The following is a 20400-nucleotide window of genomic DNA, read 5'->3' as shown; positions in this document are numbered from 1 at the left end:
ATGGAAGCAATGCTGTTTACTCCTTAATCTGCCCCAAAGCTCAGCTATCATCATGTCCCAAACTAGCAAAACTCACACAGCAGAGGGGACATCTGTGTTCCTTGAGAGAAATGTGAAGAGCTGAGTCACTTTAAGAACTAGAAAAGATGCTCACCAAAAAAAAGTAGAAATAATAATATTTCTCTCTTGTCCTGGAGCCAGGGGGGAGTCACCTAAAAATAACAACAACAACAATCCCTAAAACCAGTTTGCTCTAGTTATGGTAATCCAGGCATAACATTTATATGAGAACATAAAATACAGCACACAGCTGTAAGTAAAACAATATGTGTGTTCCTGAATAATGGGAAAATAGCTTGCCAATGAGGATATATTTTGAGCAAATGAAAGATGACCTGGAATTGACACCAGAGTAACAACTTGATTACTTATAAAAATAGGAGGTAGGGGAAAATAAAAAGGGAGAGGACGCAGTGGTTGGGAAGAGCTTATGTTATGTGGTATTGGATGTATTTACTTTGAAAAGAGTCCTTTTGATGAATAATAAAAACAATGCCGTAACAGCCACCTTCTTGCCAAAAAATAAGGCTGGCTAAGGATTTTACAGTCAGTGTGGCTCTGCTCACCCAGACTCTCCATGTCAGAAGGCCACGTTTCAGCTCAAATGGTGAACCCAAATTGAAAGGGATTGAATAAAGAATGACTGTGAAGGGAGAGAGGAGCATGTGGCACAGCTCCTTGAGAGAGAGCTTGACCGCCTCTCCAGCCTGCAAATTGTTTCCATGCTGGTGTGCAGAGCAACACGCTAGTGTGCCTTGGAAGAGGCCCAACATGCTTACCAGCTAATGCATTTCTTTCTTTTAATATCCAAGGTGAGCTCAGTGTTCATAAAAGTCCAAGATTGCCAGGCTTGTTGGCTGAAGCAATCCACCACCACAGGTGAGAGATTTCCCCCCTGGGCTCTAGATGCTCTATGTATAAGGCAGAGCTGGCAGGTATGAGGCAGGGGCAGAAGGGGGACACACAACCCCACAGCAGGTTATTGCTGGGAAACCTTGTTCTGTACGCTTGTCAAATATTTGGGAGGGGTGTTGTGATGCAAAGGCCTGGAAAAAGCCATGGGTGAGAGGCATATTCCCCTGCATCTACCCAAATGAATAATGTCCCAAGTACCTTTCCCCTTCTCAAGCCCCCCAGCCTTCATTCCTCAGAGATATCAGCGCTAAGGGTGTCTCTACAACTCCTTGCGTTCTCATCTTTCTGTTGGTGCTGCATGCAATGATATTCTCTTGATGAGAACTGCTACAAAGCTACAACAAGGAGAATCAACTCATTTTACACCAGTTGCAAACTTCTCTACAGTTAAAAGAACCCTGTGTGCAGGTTTATTTCAACTTGTAAGTGCATTTTGATTTCATCTCTGTGAAATAAATACCACTCCCAGCCTTGTCCCTCTCCTCCTTTTCTACGTGCATACTGGACCTTTTCCCCTTTGCTGCTTCCCTCAACTTCTGGATCTTTGTCTATTTCTCTCTCTCAGATGTTTCCTTAACTGTCAGCCTAGAAGTCTTTCTCTCTAATTGCACTACCAAGATCGATTGCAAGACATTTCTGCCCACCTCAAAAGCTGAGGGGCTTCCTTGAAACATACCCCAGACAATTGCTTTCATAGCAATGAGGAAGCAAAGTTCAGGCCTTGGCCTGATTTCCAGCTAATCTGAGCTTACATGAAAGCTCCCCATGATACACAAAGAAATATTTACTATGTGAATTTAAGCAACATGTCCTGCTTTGCAAAAACAAAGTTAGTGTTTGAGCTGAGTTCTCTGTCCAGTGGGTTTCTGATATATGGTGCTTGTTATGGCATCCTGACAGGTTTCTTCTTCACTTCACTCGGCCGGACCTGTTCACATGAAATAGGAGGACCGAGATTTATGAACTTAAAGCAACATTGTGTTGCTTTACATGACTAACTCAACAAAGGTCAAGCAGTGAGAAGTAAAGAACGGAGGAGCAGGGATAGAGGCAACACAGAGAAGCGAACCCAGTTAATTTTCTCTCTTGGCAATACCAGAGAGAGGGTTGCTTCCCTTGGAGAACATGATTTTGTAACAGAGATGTTGCCATCATAACAGGGATAACTAAAAACGTGGAGTGCAACTACTTCATCTTTTATATAGCTCTGTGTCCACAGAGGGTAAAGCCTTTCAAAAGCAATAAGCCAGCAGAACGTCACAGTTATTAATCTGAGGTATTTTATCTCTTTTCTCTGGATACATCTATTAGCCGTGCATGTGATTCTTTAAACAAAACCCTTTCCTCTGTCCTCTCCTTACATCCCCCTTCTTTGTTCTTTTATTGGTTTAAGCTGTAACTTACCGGGTCAGGAAAATCATTCCCTTTTTTATTGCAAGTCTCTATAAATAATAAGTCATACATATGTTACGAGTAAGGACTAGAAGTTGTTATTTGCCAAGGTCTGTCTTTCCTAGCAAAGAAAAAGCAGCCATCATTTATGTTGGTTTTTACCTAAGAAAGTGGGTACCATCATGTGCACCGAGAAAGGCCTCATCAGAAAGGAAGCCAATGGGAAGGAACCCGTGAAGCCATATTTCAGAGAGCTCTTCACCAGTCCTTACAGGGGTGGTGGGGAGAAAGGCTCCAAGTCACATTCATTCTCAAATCACTGGTGATCCTTTATAAATGCCCCTTTGCTGCTACCCTAAAAGAACAATGCAACCCAGATTAAAACCTGGATATTCTTTCCCTCTCCCTACACACACCAGTACGTCTCTTGGGGGAAATCTGGGTACCAACCAGCATTCAGATGACTCTCTATGCTGGTATCCCCTTTCACCTTTTTCCCCCCAACAAAGTGGAAGAACTACACAGTTTTATGTGCTGCTTTATGCTCTCAAGCAGCACTCTTCCTTTCCTGAGTCAGCACCAATTTAAACCAGATCCTTTAATGAGGTTTGCCATTTAGGCTGTCAGCCTTTCTTCTGCCTATCAGCCACCTCGTGGGGCTGAGGACCAGTGGTAACTTCAGCCTTAAGTCAAAGTAGATCTTTGTCTTGCCAAGAGTGAGTTTCTTTGCTCTCCCTCCCGCTGCCATGAATCAGGTTGCTGTGTTGCCAGGGGCTGTGCAGGTGAGCGAGTTTCTGTTCAGAAGCACCCAGTGTGTCGCTTCAGCGTTGCTCCCTTGCCTCTGCTGTTGTGATGGTTTCTTTTTTGTTAAAGACACCGTTTTATGACACATACATTGTTGCTACATTGTGACGAGCTTTTAACTAGGAAGGAAGAAGCCTTTACAACCTCGTTTCTGAAAAAGGCTCCAATTTATTTCTCATAAAGATCCTTGGGATGAAAAGCAGATTAACGTTCAGAAGTAAGTGAAATGAAAAATGGAGGCTGCTCAGAGGGAGATGTTAAAAGGCTGACTGGCACAAAAGGGGACTTTCTGGCAAACTTCTCAAAGCACTAAAAGAAAGGGGTCAAGAGTCATCTGCTTAAGTAATGATCTCCAAGGCAAAAATATTGGCTGGCCAATCCCATAACTACAATGGACTATTATATGTATGTTCTATAGGCTGAATGCATCAATTATACTCATCGTGTGGCTTCTTGAACATGCTTAACTTGCTATTTCCTTTCAGTCAATGTGATAGCACATAAATTAATGCAAAGGCATACATGAGAGTATACCATCTCTCTTTTGTTTTAAATCTTGAGGATCAGTGGTTTCACTATGAATAATTCAGAGGGAAAAACTTTCAGGGCCAAGGGAAGTGGTAGGGCACGTCTCCGTCTGCAAGAGAAGTCCTGCCCACTAACCACACTTAGGCAGGATGGGAAACAGTTTTACCAATCAATACTGCATCATAATTTGTCTCCTAACAGGAAATGAGGACTCAGTGCAATACTGCAGTTTTCATTTTCATGCCATTTAAAAGGGAAAAAAGAGTAGCCAGGACAAGATGCTCATCAGAAGACCATTAAATGTTATTACTATAGGCTATTTCCCTTAGGAACTCTCATGGTTAAAAATCAACAGTAAGAAGCAGCCTATACCCTTTTATAGTGAATCTCTTCAGCTGCAGTTCAGTTAAAAGGTCTGACAGGTCACAAGACTCATCACAAGTTTGATTATTTCTCAATAGGCAAGCTGAGATGAGGATAATTGCTATGTTTCTACAGACCTTCTCATTGCAGAGCTCCTCATGTTCCCTTTCCTTCAGCCTGATGAAACGTGGCTCAAACACAGCTTCATGTCTTCTTTGCTTTTTTCTCTATCTTTCCCTCAACACATGTGCTGTTTCATTTCTCACAAAGGACCGAGCACTGGCCCATTCACATATGTATGGCTTCCTGCAGGAAAGCAACAGCAGTCCATAGCTGGTGGGCGGATGAACCTCTGAGCAGGGCTCCTGCACCTCCTCCACTCTCCTCCTTCTCCATCTGACCACAGCAGAAGGAGCTCTCCCTTCCAGCACATACCACTCAGCTCTCTTGGCATAAAGTCAGTGCTGGAAAACTGGTTGTAGCAATGCTCTGAGATCTAATACAGCAAGGTTCTCCTAGAGTTTTATTCACTAGTAGTTCAATATCCTTCTGGGAGAAGGAACCAAGCAGATCATTCAGGCTGCAAAGCTGCTGCAAACTGAAAACAAGGAAAAACTCATCGCTGGTTTCTTGAAGGGTTAAGTCAATGGTTTACCAAAAGTAAGGAAGGGTGGCCAGGACACACAGCACTTGGAGCCTCTGAAGGTTTTTTCTGCTCTGCTGCAGCCTCCTAGGACCCATCACTCAACAGCAGCAGTCTTGGGGATTGACAGTGTTATGTGAAACAGGAACATTGGGACCTTGTCACAGGAATTGTGTGGTGTTCAAAAGACAGTGATCACAGAAAAGCCTTAGAGCAACATTAAAAATTAGGGGCTTTTTTGAGTTCCACATACTCCAAGAAGGGCAATGTGGAGCACTAACACCTCAACTCTGAATGTGAAGAGACCCTTCATTCACACACACAGATCTTCCCAGGCCTCTATAAGGCCTGGGGAACTTCAGCAGCAATCATGCTCCACCTGGTCACATTTCTTTTCCTCTGGCTTCAAATAATCATGAAAGACACAGATCCAAGAGTCAGCAGTAACTTTCCTCCCATAATCCCTGAGAAACGGAAGGGTAGCGTACTGGAGGAAAAGAGAATGTCAAAACCTCTCCAGACTCGACAAAGGAGCCAGGACACTTAACATCTCTCCTAAGCATAAAAGCACAGACAGATGGTCAAAGACTCCCTAAGAAGGAACTGGCCACAGCACAGTACATCCAGATCACGAATTAGGTAGAAAGCAGTGGTTTGTGGTGTCGATGTAGCATCCAACAGTGCTTTCTGTGAGGGGGCTGCTGTTCAAATGGTACCAGCTTCATTTTCACAGCAGTTATCTTTCAGCAGTCAAGTAAGTAACCACAATGCTGCAGTGAGAGTGCTGAGAATCTTCTAGGAAATTAAGCCAAACTGCTACAGCACCACATCACTGAGGAGTAATTGAACACTTTGATATGATAATTGATTATCCTGCATTGGTTAAAGCTGGCAAGAGAGCATACACTCTCCAGATGACTTTCAAATTACAAAGCCACCAACTTCAAAGGTTATTTGGATTCATACAACAGAATACATTTTGTTATTTACCATGTAAAAAAAAAAAGAATCTCCTTGTAAATGAGGCATGAATTTTAAAACAGGGAATAGCAAAATGGCACAACTTGAAATAAGGAACTAATCAATGCTATCAAAATGGCTTCAGTCTGTCCTGAGGACTCTAATCATTTCCAGATGATAACCTGAGACTGATTGGATGTCTCTGTCAGCAATTCTTATCAAGGCTTGATTCTAACAACTACAATAGGAAGAATAAAGAAATTGGTTGGTAGAGGGTGGTTAAGAAGGCCTGGGGAAATATGTAAATAGTTGCTCAGTTCAGTATGAATCTACCTGATTGGGTGGTTACAGGTAAAGGCAGCAACTGCTGTTGGTCATTCCCAGCCATGCTGACATGCTTCTCAAATTCAGCAAAACACACACTGGAGATTAGTTTTACTTTATGGTAAAAGCAGACTGATTTGCAACCACTTGCAGTTTTTACAAGCTAGCAATGCAGCTTGACTTGTTTCCTAGGTTTAAAAGCCTTTTCAAGATCTCCTTAATTGTACTGTTTTGATAATTGCCATGATTCTACCTCTAGAGCTGTAAGGAAACTGTGCACTTGTTACTACTTATTTGTGTCATTACTCCATACAGGAATCAGGACCATGTTTTCCTTGCCATCATGAAAAACTGTAGAGAGATACAATGCTGCTCAAAGGGCTTTATCTAAATCAGCAGGGCCAGGGGCAACAGGTGGCTACAAGAGAGCCACAACAGCAGAAAAAAAAGTGTACAGAGCTCAAAGGAAAGCAGTGGGCTGAGAACAAAGTTAGGTCTTCAGTCCTGTCACTGCTGCAGCACTGCATCTCTGGGCTGAAACCTGATAGTAGGGCGTGCAGCTCACATCATTCAAAAAGCAGAGACTACTGAGCTTTTCTGAAGCTTCTTTAAGGTTAACCAAATTCCCTTAGGCAGGCCTGGCACTGCTCAGTTGTTTCAATGTTGTGCCAGAAAAAGCATTCCCTGCAATATGGCTTTGATGGAACCAGGTAAAATGAGTTGCCTGGAGCAAGGCTGGGCACCATTTATATTGGAAAACTAAAGCTCAAGACAGACAAAGTCATTTGAAGCAAGTAAAAGTGAGAGCTTGGAGTTACACCAGTGCCAAACTGCACTTTTCATTTTTAACAAACTGTTCCTTCCAGAATGAACACAGACAAGACCAGTCACAAACCACACAGCGCTTGCTGCTCAAAGGTGTGAAATAACCAGACTAAGGCATGAGGCAGACACAAGTGAGTGGGTCTGACACAGCGAGCTGTCCTTACAGGAAAGGGAGCACTGCTCTTCCTTCAGGGAGAAAGGGCAGATAATTCACAATCTGTATATGCCAACTGTGTGAGCTTCAATTTCTTCACCATGCAGGATGCTGTTTCTAAGCTAGGGGATAGGTTAAAAGTTTGGTTTGGGACAAGAGGTGAGACAAGAAGAGGAAAAAAGTCTTTTGGAAAGGGAAGGAACATCTCATTCCACTGATAACAAGCACTATGTTGCCCATTAGGAACTTACTGCTGCTGGTCTATAGTGTCCCTAGCTGGTTATATCTTTGGTTTAGAGGTTTGCTCCATGAAGTATCACTCCTCAGAGAAGGACATGGTGACTTGCATAATGTCTGATGAGCCAGAGAAGTTTAGCTGTGCAAGAAAGCTTATTCAAGACTAAACTCCTAAACATGGAAAACAATTAAGTTTTTTACCATTTCTTACCTTGCTGCCTGAAGTTCAACTCACATGTGTGAAAAAAACACCAAAACTTTATCTTCGTTCACATTTCTGGTTTGATGGCTACATACACTGGAACTTGTATAAAATTCCCTTGTGTGAATGTCATTGCAGAGAAGGACTCAGTGTCACTACTGAATGGGGCAGTCTTGATACCTCCAAGAGCATGATATGAAACAGCCACAAGCAGCTGACCATGTCAGGTGGCATCCACCACCAGGACCCACTTACCCACTGGTGTGCACTAATGAGGGTGAACCAGTGCTGCAACAACTCACCCTTTACAGCTAGAGAACAAACAACATTCGCAAGGAGAATCTACTTCGAATTAATCCTTTCTCCCTCTATTCTTGCTTCTTGTGCAACCCAGGCTCAAATATCAAGTCAGTAAAGATCTGCTTATCAACAAAATACCTGAGGCAGTCAGTCCATTCATTCATCACTACCATTCCCCAGTCTGAGGGAAAGCATTGGTCCCTTCTCTGACACAAGCAGAAGGATTTGCTTTTCATGATTATTGGCAGGTTTTCAATCAAATACTTCAGGCTTAATAGAGCAATTCAATACAAACCCTGTATTTCCTCATGGGGAAAGGTTCCTGCTTTGACTTATTGCTCACCAAGACCATAAAAGGTACATTCCAAGGAGGAAATCTGTCCCACATTTGTTACTCAGACTGGTTACAAATACACATGAGTTCCTCTTGTAGTATCACCCAGGCTCACATCTCTATCTTTTTCTTTGTTTAAAGTAGTTGTTAAGAGTCCTACCCAAGATACTAATACCTGCTTCTCAGAAGTCTTGGCAGGAGAGTGATGAAGGCTGGTTGCCTTTCCCACCTGTGCTTTTATAAGCCCATCCCACTGTGGGAGGATCTATGGAGCAATAAATGCATGGCCTGGCTGTTCCCCAGGGTCTACAGAGTTGGTTGTGGTGTTTAGGGGAGTTGCAGGAATGCCTTCCCATTATCTTATGCTGCCAACACAAGGAAAGGTAAGTGACCAAACAAACTTGCTACCTCCTTCTATCTTTGTTCAGTTTAGTATTGTGCTTTGCATGGGGAGATGCTTTATAGGACCTTTGGGATATAGATCCCTAATGTTATCTCATCTTAATGTAAATATCTAATCTTTTCCTTAGTAAGCTTCTTTTAGGCCTCTCAGCTTACTGTATCTTGGGAAAGGGAGGTCCATGAGTCAGTTTCCTGTGCAAAACAAAATTTTCTTTAACAGATCTCAGTGCCCTCTTTTCTACTCTTTAAAAGTTTCTGGTGCTAGTTTCTGTATGAATGAGTTCTTAGAATGCCTTGTTAGCTTGGTCTCCTTTCATACAGTTCAATTGCCTCTTTCTTGCCCATTTCCTTTGTGACCAGCCCCAAGTCTTCCCCAAAATGCACGGTGTGTGGAAAGGGTGCACCTAAGAGCAGGGTGCACACTGGTATTCTCAACCTTCTCAAGAGGCCAATGATTATAGTTGTATGTAGTGGCTGTGTCAGACAAATCTCCAAATGATGACAGTGTTCTTGTCCTCACAGAAACATTTTTCACTCCCATCTCTTGGTCTGTGCTCACTGACAAAACCTCAGCCACAAGGAGGACCCAGTTACTGGACCTTCCTCCATTTTTCACATCCCAACTCGGCTAAAAAGTTCTGTAAGGTTTGCACAGTGTGTCTGCTCTACCTAACAAGGGTCTGTGGAAGATGTTGAGCCTCTGCAGAAGAGAAGCTTGTATGATGGGCATGAACTGATTCGGTAGAGAGGTGGCAAAGGTCAAAGCACCATTCCTGTAAGAATCATCTGAAGCAGACAAGGCAGGTAGTGAAAACAAATCCTTTAAAGTGATGTGTTTTAAGTAGACTACACTTCTCATGAGGTCTCAAGTGGCACATGGTTGGAAAGGGCAGCTCTGCAAAGTTGGAAATGCTGGAAATTAGTGGAAGACAAAAACCACATCAAACATCCAAAACCTTTCCTTCGAGCCGGAATTGAACCAGCGACCTAAGGATTACTTTCAGGCAGCCTACAGTCCTCCGCTCTACCAGCTGAGCTATCGAAGGAAGATGGTAAAGGAGTGCCAAGAATGAGTCAGGACTATATCAACAATAGCCTTAGGCTCTAATGAGTTTCCATATGTATTGCTTTTCACAACAGTAAAACAGCATCCAAAAAATAAACCAAGGCACAAAGCTCACTTTCCTGCAAATTTGGGTTTTGGTTACAAAACTGCGAGTTTGCTGCCAAATAGTTCACAGCTCCTGTAAGGCTGTTGGTGGTGGTGGCATTAAGGTTGGAGTTCCTGCAATGACCCATATGAAATCTGTCTGCTGCTTGACACAGAAATTTACCTCCTCTTCTGTGCCCTTGCCACTTTTCCTAAGCTGAGCTAGGAGAAGAGGAATAATTCCCCTCCAAACAATTCCCCACAACAGTTCTCCAGCCAAATCCAATAAGAAATCAGCAAACAAATCAGATAAGAGGCTGCCTAACAGCTCCCACAGTGAATGCAGAGGAACAGAGGAAAAGGATGGGAAGGAAAAACCATTGAGGTTTGAATTTTAATCTTGCTAAGTCCCACGGTGCAGGTGAGACCTCTCGTACACAGATGAGCCTGCAATGTCTGGCATTGCAACTTGAGGCCTCCCCAGCCCCTGGGCCTGGGAGACTGAGCACTTTGTGAATCATCTCTGCAAGTGCTACAGCCCACAACTGTGGCAACTGAAAGCAAACTACACTTTTTGAATTGCAGTGATTCAGGAGCATCTTGGCTGTCTGAGCAGCAGGGTGGGGTGGAAAGCTGCAAGCAGATGCCCTCTTTGCCAAAACCATGCCCTCCTACTTTGCCATAGGAGTGTGTGTAGCAATGTTACCTCAGTGCCCTAGAGCACATCCATCTTCGACCCCTGCTTACCTCCACCTCCTCTCCATGACTCAACTCGGGTGTCTTGGCAAGCATGTAGCCAGCAGGTTGAGAGAAGTGATTATTCTCCATATTGAGCACTTCTGAGTTTGCAGTGAGAATGCTGTGTCCTGCCTTGGCTCACTGGTACAAGACAGATGGGGACACACTGGAGCTGAGTCCAGTGGAGGGCCACCAGGAAGGCCAGGGGTGTTGGAGCATGTGAGGTAGGAGTGGACACAGAGAGCTGGGCTTGTTCAGTCGTAAGAAGAGATTGGAAAAAGGGGAATCGTCCCATAATCTGCAACTGCCAAATGGAAGATTAGGGGAAAGGCAGGGTCAGGCTCTGCTTGAGAGTGCACCGTGAGATAATGGAAGGCAACAGTCACAAGCTGCCACTAGAGAAATTTTTGAGATATAAGGGGAGAAAAATACCATGAGAATAAAAATGTTGACCACTGCAAAGGTTTCCCACCAGTGGAAACACCGTCTGGAGCAAGAGGTTGGGCCAAATGATCTCCAGAGGCCTTTAGCAAACATGTAAAAAAGTGACCTCCACATCAGGAAGGTGACTTTACAGAGCAGATGAACTCACATCAAAACTATCACCACATACATTTCTGTCTGAAAAAGATAGCTCTTTGTCTCACAATCAAACTCCCGTTTCATTCATTTTCATATTAACAGGCATATTAAGGCTCCTCTACTGCTACAAGCAGCACAGATCTAGATAGAGACTCAATAAGATGTCCCCCTGGTTTTGTTCATGGAAATATAGGAAGGTCAGGATTTGACTTACCTACAAGGAACTGTTGCAGCTTCTCAGAGGCCTAATCCCCAGGCCTGTGATGTGTCATGGCGTTCACTTACCCACCACTATCGTGGCAACTGATGCTGTAACAGAAAATATACAATGGTAAGAAACAACTGCTATATGCCTGTTAGAGCAATAACTACATTCTCTGGGGTCAGGCGGTCTTGGTGGGAAGAGGTCCCCAAGATATCCAGATGGGAGAGTGTGAGGTTAATCTTGCACTGGAGAAAGAACGACACAACAGATAATACAGACCCAAGCTCTTAAATCAGAACAGGCAGCATAACCCCAAGGCTCTAATCTTTGCCAGTATGCAGACACCACAGCATTTTCCAGGGGCACTTCAGGCTCCTTTCAAGCCCACTGTCATGAGTCTGCCTTATCTGAGTTACCTTTCACAGACTCCTTAAAAACAATTTGCTAGTCCCACCCATGGATTCAATGACCCCCAAACCATGCCCTGTCCAGTGTCACCTAATCCAGCAGAGAGGTACCAAACACAGACTTTGGGGGGAAGTACCACCTCTGCTGTCAAAAGTTGTTACTGCTGAAGATAACCCTAAACAACTTGTACTTTCCTGTAAGAAATCAGTAGCAGTTAAGTCAAGATAAAAATTCAAATGGAATCAGATAAAAAGTGGCTGCTGTTACTATCTGTGCTGGAACAAATGGGATGCTGAAACCAGTCGTGTTGCCTTGACAATAAAAAGCATTGGAGTTCTCTTTATGTGGAACTTGCTAGCAGTGATGTATGGGTGCTTTGTGAGAGATACTCTCCTAAACTACAAATGTAGCCCCCAGGGCAGCTTTTCAAAGGAGATATTCCTAGGAAAAAATAATTAATTATTTTTTGCTTGATTATTTTATTGAACTTGGTGAGCTTTGAATGCTTAACAGAAGGAAACTTTGTCGTGGAGTTCATGAAAGATCTCTGATTGTTTTGATTCTTTTTAACTGACGAAATGAAGATTTGAGAGCCATGTGACTGGAGCCCTGAGCTATATAAAGGGAACAGCTCACCTGTTTCATGTGGTGCAGAAGAAGATGAAAGCAAAGGATGTAGTTTGAAAGCAGGATGGAGAACAGCCAGAGGTAAAGCTACTAATGGCTGGACTGTCTAATTACACTTGGTAATGCTATGTGTTTTGTTAAGCTCATATTAACATATGATGGTCTCCAGTGTTTTCTGTACTTACAGGCTCTCTAACGTGGATTTAAAGGGTTGGGTTTTTTTTTTCCAGTGAAAAGATTTTTAAAATATAGTTGATTCTGAGGGACTTGGGGGGATTGTTTTCTTGTCTTTTGAGGTGGAAATACACACGTGTTCTGAATACAAGCATCAGTTTAGACTCATTTGTGAAATCTTTGTGTTCACTAATTCTCCCCCCCCCCCCCCTGTGTGTGTAACACACCACTGTTTGGCTGCTGTGGCTTCTGCACCACCAGCTACTGATGAACTTAGGATATTTGAATTTGGGAGCCTTGTTTGATAACCCCTGCAACAGAGGAAGAAATTTCCCTAGTACTCACAGCAACTTGAATGGAGACTTTGAAGCATCTGTGGAAACAAACATCTCCTTCTGTCTACCTGTTGAAATTCAAGATAGAAATCTCTTAGATTATCTCTGTACTTAAAGGCTGAATAGTCACTGGCACAAAAGCCCCTTCCCCCCAAGTCCTGTCTGATACCTCCAGGCTCTGTTGTGATGTAAATAATATGTAGGACTCCTTGAGCCAGCTTCTGAAACGACTTTAATAACATGTCAATGTGAATGAATGCCAAGGGGCAGGAAGGTGGGAATGCAGAAGGAAAAGAATCGGGAGAGTACATGAAGGTTTCATATAAAGGAAGTTTGATGGCATCACAGTTTGGGCTGCATTTCAGGAAGCACAGAGTTCATAGGCCATTGCTCACAGCTATCAGGTTTTGTCATGCTCAGAGAACCTGCTTAACACTTGTGACGCTGCACTACTATCAGCAATAGACATCCAGAGTAAAGTATCCTTTGGGGTATTCAAAATCTACTGTATATGCTTATCCACAGATATACCTAGCTTAATTTTGCTACATAGCAACCTTATCAGCCTGGAGTGGCTTCTAGTACCAAAATACTTTATCTGCAGCAATATTATTTTCACTCCTTTTCATCCACTATATGATCAGTTCCACAAGCAATTCAAACACAGACACTGAAGACCTATGGCAGTGCTCAGACACCAGATTCAGATTGTGCAACCTTCTTCAAGACAACAGCTTAGCACCAGCAGCCAGCAGTGATTATACAAATGTCTGAGAGTTCACCCCATCGAAAAGATGGGCTGTGGAAAAGAACAGCCTCCACGTAACTGTCAAACTGTCCAATCAGTTGAACGTTTGGCTGTGTTAAATCAAGATGAGAAATGTGGTGAGCAGCCTTCCCATCTTCTCCTATGTCTTCTCTCCCACACAAGGATCCAAGTCTTGCCCTTCTCCTGGTGAAAGTGAAGATGAATAATGTTTGAGCTCTTCTGAGATGATGATCGATCCAGGGAGTTTTGATAATTGGGTGGCAATTAACCACAGTCAGGACGTGACACTATTCAGATACAATGGACTAGTTCCTAGCTGCTGTGCATCATAAGGCATCAGAGAACCTCACCCACTCTCTAGTTTAGCTTAAGTTTCCATTCAACAAGTACCACATTGGACTTTTGTTTAAGTGAAAGTTCAGCCTATCACCCAAAGCCCTGGTCCCATTCTCACAGTAAGGCAAGGAAGGGTATTTCTGTTTGATGCTTTCCAGTTTGCAGCCCTATTTCTTCCTCCTCACACCCCCTGTAAGTAAATATTGCTTTGTGATAGCACTTGTAAGGGCTGTGGTCTGGCTGTAGGCTTCAGTGTCAGCAAATTCCTGCATCATCTAGGGGAGGGCAGTGGCCTGGAGGACAAAAGCAGCACAGCAAGTGTTTGGGACATAAAAGCATAGAATCATTATGGCTGGAAAAGACATGGAAGAGCCCATCCAACTACTTCACTTCGGGAGGCAGCCCTTCCATCCAGCCTCTTCCCTTTCCCTTGCTCATCAGCCCTCTCAAACTTGAAAAGCCTTAAAGAAAACGAAACATGCATGTCAATGTAAGGAGGAAAGGCTCAACTGCTGTCAAAATAACCCCAAAACAACAGTCAAATTGCAGTATCAGTGTGAGGGGGAGAGATATGAGCCCTCATTCCCTAGGAGAGGATTTGGAAGTGGACCATTTTTTTTCCATTCAGAAGAAAAACAGTGCTTTCAAAGCAGAGCAAGTGTTTCTGCCCTAAACATTTGAGACCCTTGGTTTGGCATGAGGACACGTGCATGTACAGCCCTGATGAACATGGGTGGTTCCTAGTGTCGTCTACTGCCCACAGCTAATGCTTAAGAATTTAGCAGTCCAGGGTAAGGATGAGGCCTGCCTGTGCCAGCTCTGGCTGTGGTGGGGGTTACTACTGTCTCACACTGATGGGAACCTAATTTCATTTTTAAAGGTGCTTTAATATATCATAACAATATTACCGCACATCTTGCTCAAACAGAGAATTTTTCCAACCTCTATGGAGTGCCAGATAGAGTGACTATAAAATGACTTACTGTACCTTAAATTTCTGCCTTGGCTACAGTGACAGGAAGCTAATTAGACGAACCAATCATGTCATCTGGACCCAAATCCACATTATTTGGACGCATAAGAATCATCAGCTGTGTAAGAACTCATGCTTCTGGAGGGAATTGAACTCGAAGAATGAAATAACAGGTTAAAGAGTGGGGAACAAAGGCCACTGTGGGGCCAAAGCCAGCAAAGCAGCAGCATTTAAATTCTTTTCCAGCTAAATTTGAACACTTCACAATGTGGCTGAAATAGATTAGAAGCCATGTCTGAGGCATGAACAGTGGGTTCAGACCAAATGTAAAACTAAGCTCTAAACACAGTTGGCTTTTTCCAGGTTATTCTGAACTCCAAAGAACAGCTAAACCACCAGGTAGAGCAGACCATACATTTCATAGCCTACAAAGCTATTGAACTTCTTGATTCTGTCAAGCTCTGCTGGGCAGTAATAAACCTGGACCTACCAGGGCTTGGCAGGCCAGGGAGCAATGGCTTCAAACCTGGGCTTCACTTCAGCTATCAGAATCAAAAGCTTTGGTTAGACACAAGTGTTTTCTGTTGCCTCTTTTGCAAGCACCTGAGTTTCTGGGAAATTATGCTTTAGAACATCATTAGAAATCATCTGTCCTGTTCCTACTTCCTTATCAGGAGTTGGGCTCCAAACTATGCCCAGGTACTATGTGGTCTTCTTTTAGGTACTCCTGCCTCTACATAGTCAGACCCAAACATTTCAGGTATCACTAAGTATTGAACAGGGAGAAGGGCAGGGTTAATATAAAATGTAGTTGCAGATGGAAAGATTCTTTCTGAACGAGATGAGCAAACTCCAAAGAGAAGGAAGGAATGCCCAAATTAAGGGCTGCACTTCTATGAGCTGCACAGTCTTTTCTTTTTCTAAGGTTAGGCTCAGACAAGAAAAAACCAGGGGCACAGCACTCAGAAAGGAACTGGGCCAAGGCTCTTATTTTGTGTGTATTATTTGTATTGCTATAGCACTCCGGGACCTCAAATGGGGATTAGTGTCCCATTGAACTAGGCACTATAAAAACAAACACCACAAAGACAGTTCCCTGCCCCTGAGGGCTAATCTTTGGCCATTTCTCTGCAGTATCTGTCTAAAATAGGGCATAAGGAAGTGTATTATGGTGTACTGCACGGACTGCATTTAATCCCATTTCTATAAACCTTGTCCTTCCCTAACCCAGTGCCTCACTTCTGCTTTTTAACCTAACTCACCACCTCAGTCTAAATTTAGTTTGTGAGCTTCTTGGACAAAAGCCTTTGTGTCTTTTCATTTGTTATGGTTTTTGTGGAAGTGGTGTGATTTTGTACCTCTGTGGAGCCCAGTGTAATCCTGTGGACAGATGAGCAACACAACTGCACCAAGTACTTCTCCAGATGATATGCAGACAAAGGAGATACATCTGCAAAATAATTCCTACTGGTTAAACAAGACAAAACAAGCTGCTGATATGCTGCATTGTGATTGATTAATTAGATTTGCAGGTTCCCATAAAGATGAAGGAATATGATGAAGTCAGGGCAATAGAGTCTCAGGACTTGGAAGGAAATGTGGACTAGATGATCTCTAAAGGTCCCTTCCAACCCCTACCATTCTATGATTCCACGATTTTCCTGTCTCTACAGTCATTCCTTCACAGTCAGCCTCATGTCTGCAGCATCCTCTTCCTTGCCTGCAGCCACAGCAGCTTTAGTTTGTATCAAGGGAGTGTTTCTTGGCAAAGGAGGGTGTTGGGGCATTGGCAATTTCTAACTTTTCCTGAGGAAAAAAGGACTACCTGGACACAAGAGTTAGAGTAGTGCAGTAGGATCCATGAGCTCTGCTTCCATCCATCCCTCTCAAATCCTACATAATCCATTTGTGCTTGTGGAAAGGGGGGAAAAAAGATGTATTTGTTTAAAAGACTGTACTGAAGAACTATAAACAACACGGGATGTTAGTTTACACAGAGCAGTGAGGGTACAGACAGCCTAATAGTGCAATTCACTTCTGTTTCCCCTCTCCAGACCACATGGGTCTGCCCGATTGTCAGCTTTAAACACTGCAACTCTTTCTGCAGGCTTGCAAACTTCAAACTGACTCTGCCCAAGACAGAAGAGTGCATGATGGAGAGCCCAGAGCACCGGGTGCTCAGGGAGGCGCAGGACGGGAGCCCCTTCACAGCTCGGCAGTCAGGGCTGAGAGCTATTTGGATTAGATGAGGAATTTCAAGTGGAAACCATCTGAATGTGTGTGCGTGCCTGTGTGAAGTTGAACTGTGTTTAAAGAAAACAAATGGCTTCTTGTATACCTTCGGCAAGGTCCAGCTCTAAGGGAGGCATAAGGAAGCCTCACAAGGAAGCCTCGTTTTTCCTGCTGTTGCAAACTTAAATGGGATGGTGTAGGGTTGGGTTTTTTTTTTCCTATTATGAAAGCAAATGATGAGGAAAACTCCACGACAGCAACAGGATGAATACATTGGCAAGATATGCTGTAAATAGCTTTGATGCTAACCAAAAATGAAACAAACAAACAAATCGTATTGCAGCCATTTTAAGATTTCAGCTTCCTTCTTCTCACCCCTGCCACTAAGCAGGCTTCCTCAACATGTGACAAGAAGAATCCAGAGGGACGCTTGCCAAGTGTTTTCTGACCCAAATCCTAGAGGTATCTTCCATCTGCAGCAACAGACAGCTCGCTGTGGTCTGTCATTACCTTCTGTTTGGTTTTCAGCACCAGCTACCCCGAGTTAATGAAAGGAAACGCAACCACTGAAGACAATGAGCAGGCAAAATGTTAGCAGCGTTTCTGGGAAGCTTTGAAGAAGACTTCTCTAACCTTGAATAGGCCAGAGTACAGAACAAAAATGACTGAGGCATGCATGTACAAGGATATTGCTTTAGCCACCAAGGCAAGCTCAGCTATTGGTAAAACAGGCTGTACAAAGCCTAGTGGAGAGGATTTAAGGACAAGTGATGAAGGGCAGAGCTAACCGTTCAGTTTCTGTCACAGCACCACACCTACCTACTCAGCCTCTGTCTGCAGGCAATAAATTTCATAGCCTGAAAGAGCCAGACAGCCAGAAATATTTTTCCTATAGAACTGAGAACCAGCTCCACATCCATAATGTCCTTCTATGTAAATGTTTGCATGCAGCCCTTCACATCTAAGGTTTGTAGCGACACATGGTATTTAGCCAAATGCCATTCCCCTAAAGGGCAGCATATTTTTGTTCTTACAGTCTTGCGTGGAAATTGAAATGGACACATTTTAACATGGGAAAAGCAAACATGTTTCCCCTCAGCCAGGCACTGCTGCATCACGGTGCTGGTGATGACGGTGGCCTGAGATTTTTCTCTACCCATTCCCGACCAAGATTCAGCAACCACCAAGAAAGAAAGTTCCCCACAGTCAATTAACCTCTCCAATTTGAGCTAGGCAGTAAGCTGGGGGTTGGATCTACTTAGCCAGACAGTACAGGCAGTGCTGGCCTCATGTCATTTTGTTCTTCATCAATCCTCCCTACTCGATGTAACTAACTCCCATTTACCTACCACGTAAACATGCTGTACTTAGAATGCTTCTCTTTGATAAATCATTCTCTCCTTTGAGGATCCATTAGGCCCAACATGAACTGAGCCTAAAAAGCTACTTAAAGCTTTTGGAGAATTCTTTGGACTTCCAGCTTCACATTTCAGTGACTGCAATGTTTGCATTAAGATGCTTGTCTGAGTTCTACCCTGCAGGATTCGGCACAAGAAAAATGTTCCTTTTGTACTGAACACAACGGGTAGGTATTTAGCTATTTTTTGTGTATTATGACAGTACCATCTGGCATTCATCTGCCAGGTACCTCAGGAGAATGTTCCCTTCCTACTTGCCTGTATGATGCCGGCCAAAATGATATAAAGTACACCAAAAGTTAACTTCCTGTAATACGGTCTCTTGGCTTATCTTGAGTAAGACAATAGTCCCTTTATACTCTTAACTTTGTGTTTCATGTGTTCTCCTGCCTGCTTGGAAAACAGGGTCATAGGAGATTCTTATGGGTCAGACACCTCCTAATGTGAAGCCAGGGACGGTGCTAAGCAAACTTAGTAACCCCAATCTACAAGGCCAGTTGGCCTTGTAGGGAATGCAAAGCAATGGAAATCCGCCCAGTTAGATGCGTTTCGTTCCACTGAAAGGCTTTGTACAGTGGAAGCATAAACAAACCACTGCTCTTAGAAGTCATGGTTCACCTGCTGACACAAAAACTCATGTCTGTCAGCCAGCATGAGAGAGGCCAAGGGGACTATCTGTTTGGGTTTTTCTTTTGGTCTCAGCCTAATTTATCTTGTCAGTCCTAAGATCTCCATTCCTTTCTCCAAGGGACCATAAAGGAAGTTTGGCTTAGCCATACCCTCCAATTATTTGACTATTTTTAAGTAAACAAACAAGAACTTAGTGTGGACGAGTTCACATTGACTAGTAACATCTTAAAGCTATTTTCATCCTCACCCCTTCCTCAAACAGCAGTTCCTTCATCTCTTTCAGGATATATCCTTTAATTCACCCAACCTGCTTCTTGAAAACAGCCTTTTCAAGAGAAACAAGCCAGTCTTGAGTAATTAAGACCTATAGATCTCCCTTCACTTCCTTCAAAGCCATTGTGGAGGTGCAGCTGAAACCCATTAAATTCAATTGAGCCCAAATGGCCCATAAGTCATATGGAAACTTCCTCTGGGCTTTTAACAAAGAGCCTTGCTTTAAATTCCAAATCACAAACAAATTCAGTCTGCTCAGCTTTCACATAAAACATAAAAATTAAAGAAAACATACAGAGGAAAAGTTGCATCAAATCACAGGGAGCAGTATAAGAAAGTACAACCACTTACTCTTGTTCTGAAATGTCATTCTCCAGTTAGCAATGTCGTATTAAAGTCACGGCAATATTTACTTTAGTTTGGACTGGAAGCGTGATCTATTCGGTGCATAACAAGGTAAAACTGGTGTCATTCACCACCCCATTCTCTTCTCTGATTTTTCCCCACAATGGCTAAAAATTATAGAACTTTACATATGTATATGCAATGTGTATATATGTAGAATTATATTATAACCAATTATAGCTACCAGACTAATCTCAGGTTCATGTATCCTAAGTAGATAGTAAACATTTATATGCTCCATATAAAGTATTGCTTTATTGTGGGTCAGGTTTTTAGCAAGTTGACAGATTTATTAATGTGGCTGTATATTGGAACTCTCAATCTGTCTGAGATTAAGGATCAATATTTGTACTGCAAGATCATGTCAGATAAACACCAAAAACACCTAGGCAGATACTGAACTTGAAAATTATACAGTCAAATTGTCCCATAATACATCTTTATGCAGAGCCCCCAAGGGACTGGCATGCTGTTAAAGCCTTAGAAAAGCCTCTACTTGAGGGTTAATTTCACCCTGAGGGCTCTGAGAGTAACTGGAGGCTCAGATCTTTACAACTTCATATCAATTAATGTTTTTTACATTCTTTTAAAATAAGAACTTGATGAAAACTATCCTGCTCTACCTATTCTATTTGGCACTCAAGTAACAAGCCATTAGACGCATCTGACTCGTTTTTAAAAGTGCTGTGGAGTAATATTTCC

General features: G+C 43.0%; 1 non-coding gene across 1 annotated transcript; it reads right to left on the bottom strand.

The window, feature by feature from the left end:
- Positions 1-9402: 9402 nt before the first annotated feature.
- Positions 9403-9489, bottom strand: TRNAY-GUA (transfer RNA tyrosine (anticodon GUA)). Its single transcript is given in 2 exon segments — positions 9403-9438; positions 9453-9489. It is a non-coding gene; the product is annotated as a tRNA-Tyr (tRNA).
- Between the last annotated feature and the right edge of the window lie 10911 nt (positions 9490-20400).

This window comes from Colius striatus, chromosome 4, assembly GCF_028858725.1.
Source record: "Colius striatus isolate bColStr4 chromosome 4, bColStr4.1.hap1, whole genome shotgun sequence".
Taxonomy (NCBI): domain Eukaryota; kingdom Metazoa; phylum Chordata; class Aves; order Coliiformes; family Coliidae; genus Colius; species Colius striatus.
The sequence above is the reverse complement of the archived record's forward strand: the minus strand, read 5'-3'. Positions and strand labels throughout refer to the sequence as shown.